This window comes from Pangasianodon hypophthalmus, chromosome 10, assembly GCF_027358585.1.
Source record: "Pangasianodon hypophthalmus isolate fPanHyp1 chromosome 10, fPanHyp1.pri, whole genome shotgun sequence".
In the NCBI taxonomy this organism is placed as follows: Eukaryota; Metazoa; Chordata; class Actinopteri; order Siluriformes; family Pangasiidae; genus Pangasianodon; species Pangasianodon hypophthalmus.
In genome coordinates this window covers 23,364,524-23,375,463 of record NC_069719.1, presented here as the reverse complement: position 1 = coordinate 23,375,463, position 10,940 = coordinate 23,364,524, and positions in this window count along the sequence as shown.

Sequence of the window (10,940 nt, the reverse complement as noted above, 5' to 3'; positions counted from 1 at the left end):
GTTTTTGAGATGTATGCAAGTGGCATTGACTTGCCTGTTGACCAGTGGCATCAAGATACTGCCATATTTGGACGACAGGGTTCCTGTGTACCGACTGGCAGGCCATTCAGGACATGTCCAAGTTCTTGTTACTGGTTCTGAGACACTGCCTGGGAGAAAAGCATCTGCACGCAGAAGTGGTGAATCTGGGAAAGGTCTGATACTCAGATATCCAGTTAATTCATTGCAGATTGTGAATGGCCTCACAATCTACTGTCCACCATTATGCCTTTCCTCATCTTCCATTGATTCTGCAAGAATTCAGCAACTAGATAACACAGCCCAACTTGCCCAAAGATGGACAGTTTCCACTGCTACACATGTTTAAAGTTTATTTATAGAGTGTTTTTAAATAATAGTTACTGTATTAGTGTTTTCTAGTTCTGTTAGAATTTTCAGTTATGAATATTAAAACAGGTGTCCACATATTTTTACAACTTTTACAAAAGATGTCCAAATAATTTTGGCCATATAGTGTACTGTATATAATCTTATAACCTTAATAAAGTCTACTTTAATGTTAAATACTTTCACTTCTAGAGATGACCATAGCTAGTCAAATGCTTCAAATGCCTATTGCTTACTTGTCATCTATTTTGCCTTCTGCCATTCCCATAGCTAGTCAAATGCTTCAAATGCCTATTGCTGACTTGTCATCTATTTTGCCTTCTGCCATTGCAACCATCAACATTAACAGTATCTGGCATTTGCTTAATCTGTGGTTTATATCCAACACCTAGAGCAGAGGTGCAGAGGTTAATAATAATAATAATAATAATAATAATAATAATAATAATAATAAACTTTATTTTATATAGCACCTTTAAAGTCTAAGTTAAGAGGTTAAGAATGCTGACTAGCCACCCCTCATGCAGATTTAATCATTATCACTATCTAACCATATTCAAGATGGGATGGCTTTAAAGCAATATTCCTACCTTTGATCTTGTTTTGGTGTGGAAAAGACCAAATGGGATATATGGCAAGGTGTGGCCTTAGCTTCATATGATGCATTTGTTCTAAAGTTTGATGAGAGCTTAAATCAGTGCAGAAAGAAAAAAACAACTGAATGTTAATGCACATTATTGGGTGGATGATGAAATTCAAACACGTTATTACAGGTTGCTATTCATGGGCCACTGAACTGCTTAGCTTCAGCTACAGTAATTCAGCATGTCAAAGTAAGTTTAATCTCTTCTCTAAAATAATTTGGCAAATTTTTAGGCTTGTATTTTTTCCACATTCAAAGAGTCTGCATTAATTCTCAATGATTGATATTTGCTGATATAAAGATAAGATTATTAATAATGCCATATAAAATGATTTGTGATTTGCAGTGGGCTTGGAGAAAATTATATTATAATAACTTTCATTATTACATCATTAATAGATATAAACAAATCATTATTTATTTAAAATTTGATCATTAACACTCACTTTCAATAACTGCTTTATTAACAATTATTAACAATTGTTTATGAATGATAATTATTGTCACTGTTATTGAATGTATAGACTCTTAATTAATCATTTAATATGAGGAACAGATGATGTGAATGCGACATAATATTAACTAGCATCAGCTGTATTTATGGATTTATTGGTGCCTTTCTATTTTTAGGTCCCCTGACACTGCGAAAGTCAATATTAAAACAGAGTTGGCAACTGAGTGTTTAGATGAGATTAAATAAAACAATGGGGTCCAGTTAATGGATATGTAAGGAAAGAGAGTTCCAGAGTCTGGGAGCAGTGCAGCTGAAAGCCCCAGCACCCTAAGATGGGAGGGTGGAACAGTCAATATACCAGCAAAGGAGGGGCAAAAGATGTGGGGAGGGGTGTAAACCTGAGGGAGGACAGAGATGAAAGAAGGGGACAAGTTGTGGAGGGCTTTAAAATGTGAACAGTAGGATTTTGAAATCAAGTCGGTATTTGATAGGGTTGATGTGTTCACTGGACTTAGTGCAAGTGACAATACAGGCAACAGCATTTTGGAAACGGTGTAGCCCACTGAGGGGTTTATTCAAGATTCAAGATTCAAGATTCAAAGAATTTTTAATCCCAGGGGGAAATTGCTTATATATTTGAAATGCCAGACAGAATAGCATTGCAGTAATCAATCTGGGATGTTACCAAAGCCTGGATCAGAATTTCTGTGTTGCACTGAGAAAGAACTCAGAACTCAGAGAAAGAACTCAAGAGATGGAGATGGAAAAAACTGTGTGCTTTGGCTACTATGGAGTTAGAGCCAGGAGAACCTTGCATTTATTGCATTCAGTTTGAGGAAGTTGTTGGTCATCCAGGCCGCAATGTCTTAGAGGCAGTTGATAAAGCCAGTAGGAGCGAGGGTGTTTGGTTTGGTGGAAAGGTATAGCTGGGTGTTGTCCAAGTAACAGTGAATATGTACACCATGGTAATGGAGGATGCCCAAAGGATGTGATATATGAGTGGATGTATTCTAAATAGAAATAGACACAGAACTGACCTTTGAGGGACACCCTGTGTAACTGTAGAGTACTTAGACATGAACTTCTTCATCTACACAAACTGCAGTCTGTTGGTGAGGTAGGAGGTGAACCAAAGGTGACCAACACCAGTAACGCCAATTGTCAGTCAGCCATTATCTGCACAGAGAATGTGATTAGTGAGTTTCACTCGAGCAGTTTCAGTGCAGTGTTTGGGTTGAAAACCCAATTGAAAATGCTCAGAGATGTTATTCAATCAAGATGTGACTGAAGCTGTGCAGCCACTACCCATTCCAGAATTAGATTGTAGATTGGAAATGGGCCCGTAATTATTGAAGTCAGTGGGTTCTGTACCAGGTTTTTGAGAATAGGTGTAACCACTGCATTTTTTAAGGAGGGGGTAAAATGACCGAAGTTCTGGGATTAAATTAAAAAAACATTATATAATTTGGGTGGTCTTCAAACAGTAATGATGAGAATAGTTTCAGGGTCAATTAGTTGTACAATGCTTCAAAGGAGGAATATTCCTCTCCCTATTATAAATATTACAGTGTTTTTGAACCATACTATATTAATTATAATTTAGTATACTGCAGTAATTTGGCAAATACTATAGCACATTTTATAGTAATTTTACTACAAAAAAAATAAATTTTACTCTTTCTTGGAAACGTCAGCCTCAAGTCATACCATGGCTGGACATTTTGCCCAGCGGTACAGGACCAGCTTTTTGACTCTTTTGTGGTGTTTTGGGAGCCATGCGTTGAGAGGGAGTTAGTTAGGGAGCCGGAGTCAGGAGCTAGGGTGACATAGTCCTTGCAGGGGTCAGGAGGAGCAACAACATCCTTGCGAGGGTCAGGAGGTAGAGCAAAGTTGTCTTTGCCAGGGTCAAGGGGCAGGGTGACATTGTCCACGCCAGGGTCAAGAGAGGCCTTGTTGCAGGCCTTAGGCTTGGCTGGAGAGACCATGGCGCAGGCCTCTGGCCCAGCTGTAGAGGCCTCGGCACAGTCCTTGGGCTGGGCAGCCTCCATTCTCCCTCTGTCTCCAGTTGTCTTCTCACTTGGGTACCATGGGCTTGGCTGACTGTCCATGAGGGTTCTGTAGGATGTAGCACCTACCCAATCCCCCGCCCCAAACATTTTTTTCTGAAATGCTTTTTTTTAAAATGCTTTCAGTGAGAAATGACTTGGTCTATAAATCATCATGTAATGATTCTTTTATTTCCCCCAGCACATTACAAAACAAAGTTGGCCGTGTGGCTTAAATGAGCCCTAACAGGGTATTAAGGCCTATACATTTGTTTACATTGGATATGTAGCCTGAATTCTATTTTTTGTTCAACCATTTTCTATAGTTGGCTCTATTGCATTATTTACCTCCCTCAGTCATCTGTATGGGTTAATAGTTTGAGTTGCCAATGTGTTAGAGAAAGTCAGCTAGTGTGTCATAGAGATGAAATTGTTCCAGCACAACGTGATATCCCGAGAAAAATAAATTATTAAAAAAAAAAAGTCTGTCTTTGGAGTTGGCACCCCGTCCAGGGTGTCCCCTGCCTTGTGCCCCGAGTCCCCTGGGATAGGCTCCAGGCTCCCGGCTCCCCGCGACCCTGTGGTGTATAAGCGGTACAGAAAATGGATGGCTGGATGGAAGTCTGTCTTTATTTTAACGATTTATTGTTGCGCAGCAAGAGTGTAGGTTAAGGTTACTTATTAGCACTGTAAGATTTAAAGTACAAGACATAGTTTTTATTCTTTTATTTGTTTTGTTTTATTTACTTGCACTAAGCCAAAGAAACTTGATTAATTAATATAGTCATTGCTTGTCCTCTAGGGTAGTCTGAGAATGAAAAATCTCAAAAATATAGTGCAGATGAAGCAGCCAAACAAGCAGCAAAACAATGGCACCTGTTTAACAATCAGAAAAAGCTTGGGACATTTAAAGTAAGAGGGAAGAATGGAATAGAAGAATGTTCTATATACACTATATTACAAATAGAGAACAGATAGATAAATTCAACACTTTGGCTCAACACATCATAAGGAAACAATGCATAAAAGTGATAAATGCACTTGATACAGTGGAACATGTACGACCGCATTGTATTCACTAGCTGACTGCAAGGACAGGAGATAAGTAGTCTAAGACAAGAAGTAATAGAATATCTGAATTTATAGATTCTACTGCAAAGAAACACTAAACAGTAACACAGAAAGTTTTTATTTTTTTACAGCTTAAAGGAATGGTGAACAAAATATAGGGAAAGCTAGAGTAGGTCGTTGACTTCTCTACCCACACTCCGGTCCAGTAGGTGGTGGTAATACACCTTTACATTAGATGTCAACCACCTCATCCCAAGGAAAAAGAACAGACCCAGTTGCCAACTTCTTCTTCTTTTTTTAAAGAGCCTAGTTACAAATCTAGTAAATGTTTGAGCAGACTTTAGTGACTGTCCTGCACTTGATACAGCTCTCCAGCTCACATCACAGCCACTGGCTGACAGAGAGAGGTTGATGGGTTGAAAGAGTAAGTCTGGCCAACTCATCGCCAGTGTGTAAAGCCTGACTTGTTCTTGCACAAGCCTGTGATCCCAATAATCAACCCCTGACCACACTGACCAATCACTGATCACCATCGTTTGTCCCATGGCACACTCTTTTTGGCCATATTTAAAAGGAATTAAAGTGGGTTATTCCATCCATAACTGTTTCCTTCATGTCTGTTACTTGCTACCACTGCTTCTTTTTGTCTGCATTCTTAAAACAAACGATAGTATATTGATAAATTGAAAATTTTTTGTGACTTTTTTGAGCATGCATTAGGTACTTTCCCATGAAAAAGTTTAAGCAAGTAAAAAAAAAAGTCCATTGTGGGCTTCTGATTGCAACGGTAATTTATCCAGTATTGCTAATTTGACTGAGTTATTTAGTTACCATTCATATGCTGACATTAGTGAAAGTGAGATGAAGGTTCATGAAACTTGGAAGCATTCCAGGCATCTGTGTTTAAAAATGGTTAATTTCTCAAGGCTTAAAGTTCCCAGTAGAGACCTCTAGTGGTAAAAATAATAGGCCTGTGTAACGTGAAATGTTTTTTAGAGGACGGGACTGCTTTGTAACGTTTGGACCAGTAAAGGCCAATAAAAAATGCGCAGTTAATGTAAGCAATGTCAAATATAGGAATTCCTGAAAATGTATTACATTTTGTAGCCTAGATGAGAAACACTTAACTGGGCAGATGTACAATGAAAACAAGAAGAATTTTATTCTTGCTAGCTTTCTCTCAGTCCACTGCAACTAACAAAGCTCCAGTACTACACTATCACTCACAACAACCTAGAATTTGCATGAGGACATTATATTGACTACTCAAAACAGCCTGCAAAACAATCAGTAAATGATGCATCAGGTAATCACAGATGACATTATTACAGGGAAACAACAACAAGCATTAATAACAACACAATCTTTTCTAGAAATCACCCTACTTTTTGACACACACTTCAAAGCTTCAGAACTCAGCACTACTTCACTAACTGAGCCCATTTTTTCAATTTTATTTATTAAATAAAAAGAACACAATCCTTGTTTAAGCACAGGAATCATTTCTTCAAATACTGTCCAAAAAAGTTTTCATGCACACGTTCTAATTAATTACTGTACATAACGCACATTCCAAGAAGAGAATGTTTGTTTTGCATAGGTTTTTTCACCTAAAACAATGCATTTTTATGTAACTATAATATACAACACAATGAATATCTCAGTTCATTATAATTTACAGTAGCTACATATAGTACAACAGTGGTTCTCAAAGTGGGGAACAAATAAAGGAAATGTAAAAAATGTGTCTTCAATTTTTAGGCTGATAATGTGAAGTCAGTTGACGTCTGACAGCTCAGACGTATGAAAGCAAATATCATTGTGACTTTATTTTGTGTTTTGTAATCCATTAAAAAAAGAACCCTTCCTACAAGTTCACAGTATACAAGATATCAATGTTTTTTTTGCTATGGACCTACTATTTGTTATATTTTAATAAAGGTAATTGCATGTTACAAATACCTGTATTTTGTATTTTTGCCCTCTGCAGTGCATATAGCCAGGTGACTTAGAAGTAAGAGTAGCAGCCAACAAGGAGTACAAAGTTGTGTTTTTTTTGTACTTTTTTGGTATTTTGCTGTGATTTGCTCAGATTTGTATATTTCTATTTATATTATAATGTATATTATTTAATTTATTAATGTTGTTGATTGTCAGCAAAAATTTGCAGACAGGCATGCATGCAAAAAGACATTTAGTTTTGTATTGTTTATGTATTTAGTGTTGTTTAATTTTTAATGTTGCAGGTCAATGACAAACATTTTTTTAATGAAAATATAATTTATTTATACCATTTATTTTTTCCTCATTATTGCAACTTTATTTACCGACCTCCAAATCTTGCATCTTGCTGGTTTGCTTTTATACTTCTTAAAAATGAAAAAATTACTTTTCAAAAAAATTACAACAAAACTTTATATTCACCTAATTTATCTAGTTATAGTAAATTATAGAATTGAGATGTATATTGTTACTTACACTCACCGAACACTTTATTAGGAACACCTGTACCCCTACTCATTCATGCAATTATCTAATCAGCCAATCATGTGGCAGCAGTGCAATGCAAAAAATCATGCAGATACAGGCCAGTGGGTAATGTTCACATCAACCATCAGAATGAGAAAAAATGTGATTGCAGTGATTTTGACTGTGGCATGATTGTTGGTGCAAGACGGGATGGTTTGAGTATTTCCGTAACTGCTGATCTCCTGGGATTTTCATGCACAACAATCTCTATAGTTTACACAAAATGGTGCAATAAAGAAAATATAGTGAGCGGCAGTTCCGTAGATGGAAATGCCTTGTTGATGAGAGAGGTTAACTGACAATGGCAAGACTGGTTCATGCTGACAAAGGCTTTGAGATGTGGTAGAAGAGGAGATTCACAGCTGAAAAAGCTGCAGGAATTGCATGATGCAATCATGTCAACATGGACCAGAATCTCAAAGTAATGTTTTCAGCATCTTGTGGAATCAATGCCATTGAGAATTGAGGCTGTTTTGAGAGCAAAGGGAGGCCCTACCCAGTATTAGTATGGTGTTCCTAATAAAGTGCTCAGTGAGTGTATATTTACATGAAAATTGATTGCTCTCATTGAGCAAACTTACACAAAATGAACATTCCATTCTAGGAAGAAGACGTGACATACAATAATTAATAAAGTGTGCATGTAAATATTTGTGTGCATAAAACAAACGAACAGCAGCTTTTTTCCCCTCACATTAGCTACATTTCTGCAGTTATTTTTCATAGTGTTCTTTTAAGAAGGCACCCTGTTGTTCTGTGTGAATAACAAGCTGGGGGTCAAAAAATATGCTGGTTTTCTTAGATAAAAGAACCTTCTTTCTTTCTATATTTCCACACAGAACAGAACCTATGATACAGGCACAGAGTGATAGTGTTAAAAAGCTTGCAGCTTCTTCAAGGTTTCACTTCAAAGAAGGAAAGGACACCTGCAGCTGGGTTTATGCTACTGCGAAAATTGCAAACCAGATAACACTCTAGTTAATGCAACTACTAGATATGCCCCATGTGGATACCTTCAACAAAATTACAAAGTCACAGTGATGTGGTGTTTGCTATAAATGGTGAAGCACAGGTAGCTGCAACCTGGATCTCCTGGAGCAGCACGCCTCTCAGAATAATTAACTGCAATGTGGTCCAAAGGTACTGTAAGGCACATACTGGACACAGTAGGGAACATTCGGCAAATGACTTTCATAGAATGGTCAATCACCTGGCTTACAATTTTGGCTAAAATAACCTTAGGCAGGAACCCTGGGTTTGGCCATAAAGTCACTACAGAATCACCTGGTCATCAGTGAATGCAGGGAAAGCTTATGGTGAAGACATGTAGATCTCCCACCCTTTTACTGAGGTCATCATCAGCAAAAAGGGTATCTTCAATGATTCCCATTTCAGATCAGCATCCTGTATGGGTTCATATGGAGAGCTTATAATGCCCACACCAGCTCTTAGCGGAGCATGAAAAAGGCACTAGGGCTCTAGCATACAGTATAATTTCTTGGACTAAGACAGGTCATCAAGCTGTTCACCGCTCCAAGGGGCTACACCTCTCCATTCATCTGTGACAATAAGTCAGTCCAGGGAGGAACTTATGAGCAAGAATACCAAACTACTAGCAAGAATAACAGAGGGAACGAGGGTCTTGCTGGCCATTACTGGGCAAAAAGTAGAACAGAATTCGATTACTGAATTCTGTGCAATGTGGGCTGAATCAGCAAAAAAGTTGGAAATGCATATAGTAGGCCATGAGACCAGTCATGTGCTAGCTCATCAATGAGAATGAGCAATGACTTGGCATCAGCCAAGAGGGCTGCATGTGCCTGGGCAAATTTTTCTGACTGCAACTATCACTCTATATGACACTTGCACTGTCTCGACAACACGTCCCCTACACCATTGTGCTGAACTCAAAGGTAAGCTGCTCTTAGTGAGGCTAGCCATCATCCCACCTTGAGGAGCCTAAGACGAGAATGCATCTTGTTCATCAAGCCTAGGGTTCAGTCACAGGCTGATGACCTATCTCTGACGGCCCCTAGTTCCAACAGGCCCAAGGGAACCACTGTCATGGCTGTAGTAAACAATCACAGCACAGGAGCCAGGACTGGGTGAAAACAGGCCACTCACATATTGCTGGTGAACGTCTGCGACACACTGTGGCACAAGGATGGCTATGGAAGTATGCATTGCGGAAATTCACATGAACCAGTCTTGTGGCTGCATGCCATGAAAAGTTTAGCAAGCAAAAGGGGAAGACTTTCAGGAACAGTGTTCTCAGATCTAGAATAGGACAGGATCTGCTATCTTGCAGTCTACTTTTACGGATTGAGCCTCTATCCAAGAACTCCTTGGTTCAGAGTGGCAACTATTTCAGTTTGTATCCAGGAAACATGGTCATAAGGATCTACTGGCCTGATGTAGTAGCTGTGCCACAGAATTCTTTCAAGGTGGATTGTGGCCACTTAGGACTCAACCCATGGTATGGGCCAGGCACACCTGGGCATTTGCTAGGGCTTCGGGTGCATGATGTTGTATGCTTGTGGCTCTAACAAGGTCTGTGGACCTTCAGAAAACATTGGAGCATTGATCGGGCCATTTGTGACATATTGGTGTTAAGTTGCTGTTCTGTTTTCTTCTGCTGGCAATTCCAAAGCCTGAACTCTCTTCTCTAGGGCTTCTTTGGCCACAGGCCCAAAGAGCAGCACAGGCACACAGGGTGGACTTCACACATTCGCTTACATGCTACTGGCATCATGGGCTGTGTCACCCACTGTCGGTACCACGCATTAACCAGAGAAGTTTACCATATCCCTGGCCATGTGTAATCCATAGTGCCTAACAATTAGGACCACTGCCATTTTAAGGGTGGCTCTCACAGCTGATCTGATGTCAAGCCATTCAAGAGTTTCTTGTTTCTGTACTATTCTGTACTTGCCTGAGCCTTTGTGACTAATCAATTAAGTAGATTAATTTATATAGTAGGCACACCTGTGGCCATCCTGGGACTCCAGGAGATTTGGACCATGCCAATTCAAACTTAAATGCAGTAGGGCCTGCCAGAATTAGTTAGGGATATACAGTATACACTCCAGCTCTGTGGAGCAGCAATAGCACCATGGTGCAGCATCTAGTGTGGCTACAAATCACTGAGCTAGCTCTGAGGTAGCAGGATTCTAGGTAACCACAGGCTCGTGATGGACTGTGTGGCTTCAGGTCCAAAATGAGTGATTTTAGCAGAGACATGTCAGTGTCTCCAGGTGCTTGCAGGAGAGCCTGTTTTTCTGTGTGTTGGCCAATGCCGAGCCTTGCAATTTGTGGCCTGGACAGGTTGAGCCTGGGCAGCCTCAGAATCAGGGTCAACTCACCTCAGTAGGAGAAGATATGGAGAAGATTTTGTGCCAGATACAAATGCAATACGTAAGTGGCCTTACTTTTTGACACCTGAGTTAGAAGTGACATATGAGCAATGAAATGTAGGTTCTGCTTTTTGGTGTGATGCACTGGCCTCAAGTCAGCAATAAAATGCAACACTGCCTGCTTATTGCATTTCATATTTCAGTCCAGTGTGACTGCTTTTCTATGTGACACAGAATATTTTCCATGGAAGAAGGCAGAATAAAATCAAGAAAGAAAAAACAGCCATCACAGCTTTGGAAGAAAAAAAAAAAAACAGACTGTGTGGAGCTGCAGAGCACTATAAAGCTGCAGAGGATAGTTCTATATGTGGTCTAGCATCTACAAATGCAAGTAGAAAAAAAGGAACCTGAGTGATGGGGTGTAATAAAAGCTGTAAATACTAGCAACACTGTCACTT